Consider the following 12,758-nt stretch of genomic DNA (forward strand, 5'->3'; position numbering starts at 1 on the left):
AGTATATCTTTGATTACTTGGTTCACCCTTTCTGTTTGACCATCGTTTCTCGGGGTGGTAAGCTGTGCTGAGATCCAAGAAAGTCCCTACTGCTTCAAAAAATGCAATCCAAAATCTTGATGTGAACTTGGGATCTCGATCACTTACTATTCTCCTGGATAGGCCATGCAATCTGAAGATTTCCTTGAGGAACACTCTGGCCACATCCACTGCACTGTGTAGGTTTCTTTTACTGGAATCAGATAGGCAACTTTGGTTAGTCTATCCACTACCACGAAGATGGAGTTGTAACTTGATTTCACTGAAGGTAGTCCAGTAATAAAATCCCTTCTGAGTGAAGATCTACTTTAAGCTCTGTCATCAAAGTGAATGTTTGACCCAGTAGGTAATGTCTCTATAACTTCAGGTCATATACTACTGAAAGTAGCTCCAGGTCATGGACAACATAATTTCTCTCATGCATTTTGAGTTTTTGGGATTCATAGGCCATTGCATTAGGGGAAGGTTGAGGTCTATAGGGGTCCTTTAAGTTGCCATATTATGATTTTAATGACTTTTTGTTAAAACGTTAAGTTTCTTTGACTTTAGATACCTTCTTGTTCTTCAAACGGCTAGAAGTTTGAATTTCAAAGTTTCCTGCCAAAATTGAATTTGAAATCGAGCGAGCAAAACTATATCATGTGACATATCTATGGAAAGAGCTCGACGAGTAGATTTTGGATCTCTACTCTGACAAATTTTGAGCTCATATGTAGAAGTTATGGGCGTCCAAAATTTCAAAAACTTCCCCCCCACTTTTTGGAAATGAAAAGTACAAAAAGGCATCTTCTAGAGAATCTTTTGACCACCTTTAATCACCCAACATTTTTGTATACATGGCATCACACGATTGGCTCTTTTCCTTAATAACCTTTTAATCACATGGCATCTTAAAGGGCCCCTATAGACCTCAACCTTACCCTAATGGCATGACTTTCCTGCATGAGTGCACCTCCCAGGGTAAAACCACTAGCATCAATTACTACCTCAAAGGATAGAGAGAAATCTGGCAACTTCAGAACGGGATTGGTTACCAAGGCGGTCTTCAGCTTATCAAAAGCGCTCTGACACCTAGCAGAGCATTGAAACGGGGTATTCTTCTTGAGAAGATTAGTTAGGGGGGAAGCTATGAGAGCATACTTAGGTATTAAAATTCTATACTTAGGTATTAAAATTCTATACCAACCAGTTAATCCCAAGAATCCTTTGACTTCTTTCACTATCTTTGGTTAAGACCAATCTATGACTGCTTGGACTTTTGCGGAATCTGGAGATATTCCGTCTTTGGATACTAGGAAGCCCAAGTATTCAACATGGTCGACATAGAAAGTGCATTTGCTCTTTTTTGCAAAGAGTTGGTGCTTCCTTAGAATCTCAAGAACTTTTCGGACGTGAGCTTCTTGGTCAGTTGCATTCTTAGAGCAAATCAAAATATCATCAAAGAAAACAAGAACAAAATCATCCAATTATTCTCGGAGAATGTCCAGCAGAGGCGATTGAATGTAGCTGGGGCATTTGTCAATCCAAATGGCATGACTATAAATTCATAGTGCCCATATCAAGTATTGATGGCTATCTTCGGGATATCTTGCTCATTAATCCTGATCTGGTAATACCTTGATTTGAGATCTATCTTTTGTGAAAATCTGGGCTCCACTTGGCCTGTCCAGAAGCTTATCAATTCTGGGGATAGGATATTTATTCTTAAATGTCAGCTAATTAAGACCTCTATAATCCACACAGAGTCTTAGAGTTCCATATTTCTTTTTCTGAAAGAGAACTGGCGCTCCCCAAGGTGAAACACTGGGTCTTACAAACCCTTGTTCTAACAGTTACCTAAGCTGTTCCTTGAGCTCAATGGCTTCAGGGACTGGTATCTTGTACGTGTGCTGGGCTATTGGTTGAGCTCCACCGGGGGTCAATTCTATCACATGATCTACTTCCTGAATAGGAGGCATCTCTGTTAGATCTACTGGGGGAATAAATCATCATACTCGCTTAACCATTTTGGTTCTTTAGCCTTTAACTTTGTGTCTACCAGATTCATTTTGACAACATAAATGAGCTGCTCCTTTCTAAGTCCTTTCAGCAATTTAGAAGCTTTTACTAATTGCAGAACTGGGGATCTTGAAATTCCGGTTCCTTGAACTTTGTTTCCTTGAAGGTCACAGAAGAAAATGGTTCCATTATGACAGTGAATGTCGGCTTGATTTTTGTGGAGCCAATCCATTCCAAGGATCCCAAGTCAGTTATATTCCCATCTAGATTAAACTGAATACGATCTATCTCATGGTGAGTGAAAAGTATCTTCCCACTGGCCAATTCAACTTGCATAGGTTTCCCTGATTTCTATTCTAAGACTAGCTTACGCAAGATTCCAGGGGAAATAAATGAATGAGTACTGCCTGAATCAATCAAAAGTTTGAATGACTCACCCTTATACTCAGCTGGAGTATGGATGATAGGAGAATTGACGATTTGGCCCTTGGTTTTCAATTGCAGCATAAATCTGACCTCGTTTCACTTCCACTACATCTGCTATTATAACTGTTGTGGCTGCTGCAGATTGGGGCGGAACTCTTTGTCTTTGGTTACCCCAGTTCTGGGAGGGAGTTCTGAGATTACTCTGTATACAGAGGTAGATGGCTGAGTTGGATTCCTCCTAGGATTGCCTTGATTTTGACGAGACGGACCCTAATTTGACTGATAGTAGGAAGGGGCTGGTCTCTGCATTCTAGGTCCTTGACTTCCCTATCCTCTTGACATGGCACGAGTCGAGCAGTCTTTAAGCTGGTGGACCGAAACCTTAACACCCAAAACACATGTTCTCACTTCTAAGCTCATCCCTCTGACTTCCCTATCCTCTTGACATGGCACGAGTCGAGCAGTCTTTAAGCTGGTGACCGAAACCCTGACACCCAAAACACATGTTCTCACTTCTAAGCTCATCCCTCTGAGTCCTTGAAAAAAGGTGGGGCTCCTGAGAAAGTGTTCTGAGGGAAGGGTCTTCCTTCACTTTTGAATCTACCAGCATCTTGATTCTGATTTGGGCCGCCTTGCTGCCTCTTTGGGGGTGGAAAGTTTGAAGTACTTCCCGGGGTTTGGAACCTTTTAAAGTTTGAGGGTGTAGGCTTTGGCGGTACCTTGACAACAAATGCCTTGGCAAAGTCCTTTGCCATTCTGACAGCTTCCGCCATTGAGACTGGTTTGGCATTTTTCACTAAAGTGTCTAATGGCTCGTTCATTCCTCGAATGAATCTGGTCATCAGCTGCTCTTCATCCAAAAGTGGAGAATATTTGAGGAGAAGGGCAAATGCCTGATGGTATTCTTCAACTGTCCAGCTATCCTGCTTCAACTCTAAGAACTCATTCATTTTGGTTTCTAGGAAGAAGGACAGAACCTTTTCCTGAGGTATGCTTTAAGATTTGACCAGGTCTGGATATTTCGGTCGAGATGGTTTGTCTTGCAATGCTTCCTCCATGCGACCTTGGCCGTTTTCACAATTTTTAATTTGGCAAGAGCCATCTTGCTCCTCTCATTATAACCGGTTACATCAAAGTACTCTTCCATTGCCTCAATCCATTTTTCCACTGTCTCTCCTAATAACTGTTCCCCTTCACCCCTAAATGGACCAGGTTGGGATCAGTGCAGGGCTTTACGAATGTCCGGATCCTCTTCATCATCGGTAAGAGGATGCGACTGCCTAGCACGGGCTGCGCGCCTCATGATTCTGACAAAACAAGATTTTTGTCAACTTAACTTTGCCATCACATTTATGATTATTTAATTTCTTGAGATTTATTTCTTAAACAATAAATATTCCATCATAATTTTTTTGAAAACAAGATTCACTCTGATAATTTTGTTAATCAATATTCACAACCACGAAATAAATTTAGAATCTTTTGCAAAACATCATTTATTATCAAAAGTTTTTGATATATACATAGAGTGTCTCAGCTCCAAAAGTCACTGCCTCAATCGCGTATGCATAAAAAGGCGATACTACGATGGAGACATGCTACATGATATACAGGATCCATCACTGATAAAGGTGCTATAATTCTACTTCTAGGAATAAAGCGACTTAGAAGTCTAAAAATTTGGCAAGAATTTCTAAAATTTCGGGGCGAATGATTAAAGAGTTGGACTTAGTGAACAACTCCCAGCCTTATCAAGATCATGGCTAGAGAGATATTTTGCCTGAGTCTTTGAAGCTGATTGGTATTGACATTAATACATCGCCCTCCAGAGAACCCCATGTGCTGACGTCACTCTACTGGATTAGGGAAGTATAGATCCTCAAAGAGATGAGCGAGTCTCACTCTGCTTTCTTGGGTTGTAGCAGAGTTGACGAGATTTTCGAAGGCAAAGGCGAACATATCGTGACTCTGGGAAAGTCCAGGAATGCTAGACAGATTTGGGGTATCCATCTAAAAATCCAATTCAATTTATGAGTTTTCAATTTATGAAATCATTTCAAACATAATCTTAGCAAGTGAAAACATTTTTTTCGTAGATTTACTTTAGAATTTTAGGCAATTTCTGCTATTGTTTCATAAGTTTACAACAGCGCTCTGATACCAGCTGTGAGATCCCACTGCCCCCTCCTTGCACCACGGATTCCTGATTGATAGCAGTGGAAGTGACTTCCTCTTGCACGGGGTAGGGTTTCCCACTCGGGGGCCTCGCCCTCGAATGTCCGGACACGAGACTAATCTGGTGGTCATTCCGAAACCGAAACCGAGAAAATTTTCCTTGCCCGAAAAACGGGGACGATTCCACCTTTTTGATTTCCTTAATGAATTTTATAACGGGGTCAAGAGACTAAACTAACCTTCACCTGATTAAACCAGATAGAAGGAAAACTATTACAGACTTCACTTGAAGAAATCAACGCTTTTTTCCTAACTGAATCAGGCACAACCGTTCATCTATTCATTTGAGAAGTCTTCAGGCTTTTATTTAACTACTCGAGTTCTAAGCGTATTCTTATTAATCAATTTCATTATTAAAACTCTACTGATTCCAGCCTCATCCGGTAGCCACCGCCCAATCACTGGGAATTGGTAGAACCAGACAATTACTCACCCACAAATAATTGAATGCCTTTCTTAACTTTTACTTTAGAATACAGATACGCACATACTCCTCTTTAAACTTTAACTTATAAAACAATCCATTGACAAACAGTTATTGATTACAGATGTCATAACTCAAAATTTCCATCCAATCTTTGTTTCTAAAAAAAAACAGTATTACTCTGGACTCTCCGTTGAGACCAGCTGCAATGAGATCCAGTAACAGATTACAATAATCATTGGTCCATCATACAATATCTTCCACGACATACGCATGGGTGTCCTAGGCACCACGAGCCCATGCATCACCTGGTCAAAATCCTCCATGATCCTCCTTAGGTGTCCTGGCACTTCACTTAGGGACCGCTTCGTCAGCCCTCGTCCATCGTATCGGAAGCACACCATTTTAACCGTACCGAGGCTGGTCAGGCTTTGCCGCATGAGCTGTCCGTTTTTGAACACTCCCCGCCAGTTGTTGTTGCAACCGAACTTCCCTTAGAAAAACACATATACCAAATGCTCCCTCCAGCATTGTGGCGTAAGACAGTCCTTTAAGAAAACAGGGTCTCTATGCAAGTTTTCAGTTTGATTTTCTTTTGAATACAATGAGTATATCTTAAATCAGTATCCCCAAAACTTCATAATTGTAATACTGAATTTCAAAACAAAATTCCTCAAATTTCGTAACCTTGATCCTCATATCAATTGGAAGGGTCTTATCTTAGTTTCAGATTTGGTGGGAGATTTGAGTGTATTTTCCTGAACTGGTCACATCTTCTTTCCTCGCGAAACTCACAAAAGAGTTTGGTCTTGGTCATAGTTTGATTCAGGGTTTGAGTCTGATAAGGTTTTTCCTAAACTATCTTTCTCGAAAAGGGGGTGATATTTCAATTACTATTTTATTGCATTTCATTCATTGAATATTCACTTAACTGATTTCTAAATTAATCACAAATTCCGATGAGGGATTAACCATTTATCTGAATTTCAGACTTCGATAGATTTTCTGAATTTTCTCTTTACAATCCGAGTGAATATAAAATGATAGAAATTTCTCTCTCAGAGTATTTACTTATTCACTTATCAAATACTCATAGAAATTAAACATAGAATTAAAGAGAATCTAATTTTGATATAAAAATTCTTTATGCATCTATTTATGCATAAAATCTAACTTGAATGAAAATAACACTTTTATATAAAATAAAAATCCTTTTATGCATCTATTTATGCATAAAATCAATTTAATAGTAATAACACTTTAAAAAGAATTTCTTTATGCATCTATTTATGCATAAAAATCAAATTTTACAAGAATAACGCTTTTATAATAAAATTTTCTTTATGCATCTTTTTATGCATAAAATTTAATCTAATGAAAATAACACTTTTATAATAGAAAAAATTACTATTATTCATCTTTCCATGCATAGAAATTAAATCTAATGAAAATAACACTTTTATAATAAAAAAATTCTATTATGCATCTTTCCATGCATAGAAATTAAATCTAATGAAAATAACACTTTTATAATAAAACAATTTCCAATATGCATCTTTCTATGCATAGAATTTAAATTCAATAAAAACACTACTTTTATAATTAAAAAATTTTCAATATGCATCGTTCTATGCATAGAATTTAAATTCAATAAAAATAACACTTTTATAATAAAAAAATTTCCAATATGCATCTTTCTATGCATAGAATTTAAATTCGATAAAAACAACACTTTTATAATAAAAAAATTTCCAATATGCATCTTTCTATGCATAGAAATTAATTTCAATAATTAATATCAATGATATCCATGCATATTCATAGGTGAATATGTACATGGAGTAAATAAAAATATTTCTTTTAGAATGCACAAACGGTGGGGATTGCTCTTTTAGAATAACATAAAGATAAACTTTATTTTCCACAAAATTTAAGAAAATTTTGCCATAACCTCCTTTGTATGGCTGACCATTTCTCAAATTTTACATTCTAATATCAATTTAAAATTAATCCCAATTTGAAGTAAAGTACTCTAATCTACTCAATCTTCACTTTCTAGTGAGTAAAACGAAAAGAAAAGTTTAATCAATTTATTTATTACTCATTCTAGGATAAAGAAAGGCTGAATGCTTTAAGGAAGAGAAGGGGGTAGTCTTTTCATCAAGGCATAACATCAAGACTCACTTCAATCAACTAAAAAAAGCAAAGAAATCAGAAAACCATAGATTAAAAATTAAAAAGTAGAATTTTTAGCTTACATGGAGTTTTGTGAGCTTTCCTTTGGCTTGAGGGATTGAGGGTTCTACTCTTGTTTGGATCAAGAGTGGCCACCAATTCTTTTGGAGAGGATTTAGTAAAAAATAATTGAATTATCAAGTGAATTCAATGTAATTGGCTCTGGGAAGGAGTAGAGTAACAGTGCATAAACACTATTAAGCTTTTACAAAGGGGGATGTAGAGCGGTTCTCTCTACCGTGCAATATAGTGCTCATAGAGTACTACCAATCAACAAATGTGTTAAGAAACACAATGTCAATCCGAGGACTCGACCCGATTAGTGCATGAAGGCTTATCCCATGAGGGAGAGCTCACATACATGAACCACCACTTGACGATTCAACCATTCAACACCTCAATCAATCTCTCAATCCCTTGAATCCACTACATTAATCAAGAGAACAAGCAATGCATGGCAATCTCTTAATCCCATTCAAACATTGATTAAATCTTAGCTTTTTCTAATGCCAGCAAACCCATAAGCATGCATCTACTAACCCACAAGCTTAAGCAAGCATAGAATGTAACATTCACAAACCCACAAGCTCATAGAGAGAGTCTATCCATGAATAACTCATTGCCAATGAAGTGGGCAAGAGCTTGCATCAATGGAGACTACACACACACACTACAAGCATGCAGACCACACACACACACACTACAAGCATGCAGCATACACAAGAGAAAGAAAGAAGCATTCAACTAATCATAGATTAATCTACTTCAATGATGCTAAAACAGATTAAGAGAAAGAAGTGGAGCTATACTCATTGGAGCTTGATGCTCATTAGAGTACAATAGAGAGAGAGTTAGAGAGTTGCCATAGCTTGAGAGCTCAAGAGCTTCACTCAATAGCTTATGAGAATGGCCAAAAAACGTCCCCTTTCTTTAGCTAACATCTCTTTTATAAAGATGTCACTAACCCTAATCCTAGGCCTCTTTCACACATGGGCGGACAACCCCATAAGCCTTGCTTAATACACTTAGAACTCTCATTTAGAACCCACATTGACCAAAAACGATTTACATTGCACTTCGGCACAAAAATATGAAAAAATTATGTGCGTCTTTATGTTCCCATGGCTACAATCCCGCTCTCTCACATTAATTGCTTCCGGCCTCCTTCCATAATCCGTGTTCCCGTGGATCATTCCCCCCTTCCTAAATCGCGCACGTCCTCGGGCGCGGTAGAAACAAAAGCTGCAAAAAATAATGGAAGACAAGTAAAGCTTTTTATTGAAAAAAAAACCAGAAATGAAAATCTCACACGTGAGCATGCAAGTGAAAGGCCGATTAGAGTTTTAAAGAGTGCTAAAAGAAGCGAGTAAAGACTAGTCAAAGTGAGACTAAGTGGTAGATAGTGCTATGCAAAGGCAAGTGTGCTTGTACACCGCAGGTTATGATCGCAGTCTCAATGTCCCAAAGTGTTTAAGTTATTCCTAAGTGGCAACCCTACTCCTAAATATAAGCCATGGTGATTTGACCTTTCTTTTCTCTCTTTCTTTTTTTTCTTTTTTTTAAAAAAAATGTGTAAAGAGGAGAAGATTAAAGAGAATTAAAGAGGAAGGTTCCATCCCAATGAGACGCAAGCAATGGCCAAGAGACCTCTGCCAAGAGAATCTAAAGGCCGCAAAGTATCTCAAGGGCGACAGACCCTTTTCTTTCTTTTTGTCATAAGAAGTATCCCATGAAGATGAGGGCATCGGTCTTGAGGGCCCATAATGTACCCAAGAGTCCTACCAGCATCTATCAAGGCGATAGAGTCCTTGTAGGTCTTCTTCTTAATCTTTTAGACGTCCGTGTTCACCCCATGGAAACCAAGGCATCGGCCCCAAGGTGCTAAAACAACCCAAGGTCCTACCAAGCATCTCACATGGCCATAGACACGTCATGTCTCAAGTCACTTCTATATATTTTTTAGGGCATGTGTTTCGTAAATTTTTTATTAATCATAGCACCTAGCCCATACCTAAGAGGTAGCTATTACTAGGGATAACTAATATACTTCTAGAGCATAAGAACTTGGCATACTCCGTTGGCATATATCTTACACTGTCTTCAAATAGAAATACCTTCTACTAAGTCCTCTAAGAATTCACTCGCCACATAGTAACAACTAATTTAAAACTTAAACCAGCCAACTGTGTGTGAACATGCAAATAATATATGCAAAAGTGAAAAGCACATAAAGAACAAAAGATTATGATTTGAATACACCTGTTGTAGTGCTTGTTGATGTGGCACGTTTGTCTTGATGCATTGCTGATGTGCAGATCGCTTCTCTTTGCTCTTTGTATAGGCATTGCATGTCTCCCCCCTTCCTAATTTGTGTGCACAGTAGGTGGACTGTTGGAGCGTGTTTGTATGCTCTTGTTTTGCTGAGATCTCTGCAAAATGTTTTATTAATAAACAAGAAAAGAAAAGAATAAAATTTGTTATTGGTGCCAATCACCGAATATAGCCGAGGGGAAAAACCCAGTGGGAGAAAAGTGCCCTGGCTTGTTGATCTTATTGTGGAGTTGATGTGCTTATCCTTGCACTGGTGGTGGATCCGTGTCAACTTCTACTGGAAAGATTGTATCAATCACTTCAGGATGCAAGGACAACCTTGTACAAAAGCCGGCCTCTGGAGAAGGTGGTAGAGGAAGGAGTGCTTCCTCGCTAAAATATGGCATTGGTTCTATGGGAAGGTTAAGCAGACAATTCCGATTTTGGAATTGCTCAATATAGGTGCTCATAGTGATCCAAAATTGACATGTTGAGGCTGGGGGAAGAAGGGCTTGCAAGATAGGTGGTTGAAGTCATTTATGCATGTATCCCTACATTGTTGTGCTTGAACCTCCTCAGGTAATCTACGTTGATTTAGTCCTCGGTCTGGTACTCTCACATCAAGAAGGTTATGGCATTGGGGTGTAATTCCCACAATTTGTTTCATTAAGCCCGTGCCATATCGTCAAAAGTAAGAGCGGCATAGCCAGCAAATGTGTGAAGCTTCTCCTAATACGAGTCATGCACACTCTTGACAATGTGGAAATGGATGATGCTGTTGATAGAATAAAGTGACAAAGTGATGTCCACAGCAATTTTCACCTAAGGGAGCATAAAATTACCTAGAATGAGTTTGAAAAGGAGGAACACTATAACCCCCGTGATGTTCAGGTTGAGTACTATCAGGGTCAATGCATGGTGGACATGTATCTCGCCAAGTATCCATCAAGAGGTATCTAGGTGTAGAACAATGAAATTTAGAAACTTCAAACTTTATACACTCATATCCATTATTACAATCCCTATCAAAAACAATGTAGATAAGATCATCTCAAAAAGGACACAATCCTGTAAATTCATAAGGAACCACATTAGTAAAAGTGAGGCTATTCAAACACTGATCTACCAAAGAGCTTCAATTGTAGTATTAATGCCTTACCTTTGGTTGTTTTGGGTATGTCCTTCTTAAGATGTGGGAAGGATAGCAATTGTCGAGGAATTTGAGCAAGATAAGAGGATTTAGGCAGTGAAGTGCTAGAATCTATGCTCAAAAGAGACTCATGTCAAGTTGGATTTGTCTTAGGTACACAAGTTGATGGTGGAAGTGTGTAACAAGAAGATGTTGGGACAACTGGTGATTCAATACATGTTTGGGGAAGGTCAACATAGAGATTTGTAGGTGCTATTACAAACACCTATCCTATCTTGAAGAGGTGGTGTTGATCTCCTTTGCACCCACTGATATGAAAAATCAAGAGTGGCTTTTGGAATCTTATTGATACAAGCTGCTCATCTCATCAAAAACAACATCTTTGCTTACCCTCAACTCACGTGTAGCAGGGTTATAACACATGTATCCCTTTTACTCAAGGGAATATCCAATAAACACACATTTTTCAGCTTTTGGATCTAGCTTAGTTCTCAGCTCATCTGGCACATGCACATATGCAATGCATCCAAAGACTTTCAGATGAGACAAATCAGGTTTTCTTCTAGTAAACCTCTCCTCTGGAGTTACATCATGTATGGCTGTAGTTGGAGTCCTGTTCATGATGTAAACTGCTGTAGAAACAACCTCAGCCTAATAGCTATGTAGCATATTCTTCTCTCCCATCAATGCTCACGCAATCTCAGCAATGTGCCTGTTTTTCGCTCAGCAACTCCATTTTGCTACGGAGTGTATCTGCATGTAAACTGTCTCTGAATACCATTCTTCTTCAAAAATTCAGAGAACTCATTGGAGAAGTACTCTCCCCCTCCATCTGACCTTAGGCACTTTACATATTTCCATGTTTGTTTTTTAACCATAACTCTGAAATTCTGAAAATGAGTGAACACCTCACCCTTCTCCTTCATGAAGTATACCCACACGTTCCTTATGTGGTCATCAATAAATGTCACATAATACCTGTAGCTTCCCATAGACATGGTCTTCGTAGGACCCCATACATCTGAATGCACAACATCTAGTGCATTTCTGCTCACATTTCTAACACATGGAAACACATGCTTTTTCTGCTTTCCAAATTGGCATGCTTCACATATTTTCTACATACCTTCAACTTTAAACTTTGGCAGCCCTGTCACAATTCCTTTAGTCTGCATAGACTTCATTCTCTGCACATTCACATGTCCAATTCTTTTATGCCAAATGTCTGTGTCTGCAACAATTCCTGAACCATTTGCAAACATTGCAACACTCACTTCAGGCATGTTTACATTCAATGTAAACATTCTGCCCACTCTATTGCCTTTTGCAACCAACCTGCACTTGTCTTTAAAGTCTTCAACATAACAACCATCAGGGTTAAACCAAACCTGCAAACCCTTCTCAATCATCTGGTCAACTGAAACCAGATTCTTTGTTATGTTCGGAACATGAAGTATATCTGCAAGGTACTTCACTTTGCCATCCTGCACATAGACAATGGCACATCTCCAACATGGGCAATTGGATGAGCAGTGTCATCCCCTATTTCCACAAAACCTGGTCTTTCAAGGTTTTTCATCTCCTTGAACCACTCCCCATGACTTGTCATGTGGTTTGAAGCACCTGAATCAACGTACCATACATCATCTTTATGTGCTGCTTCAACATTTTCAGACATGGCATTAATGACATGCTGCATAACAAACAACCTTTCATTATCCTTATTGTTTCTACTCGAGGATGCATAGTTGTTTTGCTGCAATTTCCCATTTTGCATGTCAGCCTTCTTCTTATAACAATCTACCTGCACATGTCCAGGCTTACCACAATAAAAGCATCCATGTGTATCGTTATACTACCTTTGCCAATTTCCATGACCTCTTTGACTCCCCCTGCCTCTGAATTGGCCTCTTCCACCTACGTGTTATTGTTGTTGTGAAT

This window comes from Cibotium barometz, chromosome 60 (assembly GCF_041138505.1).
Source record: "Cibotium barometz isolate CiBa-2024 chromosome 60, ASM4113850v1, whole genome shotgun sequence".
In the NCBI taxonomy this organism is placed as follows: Eukaryota; Viridiplantae; Streptophyta; class Polypodiopsida; order Cyatheales; family Cibotiaceae; genus Cibotium; species Cibotium barometz.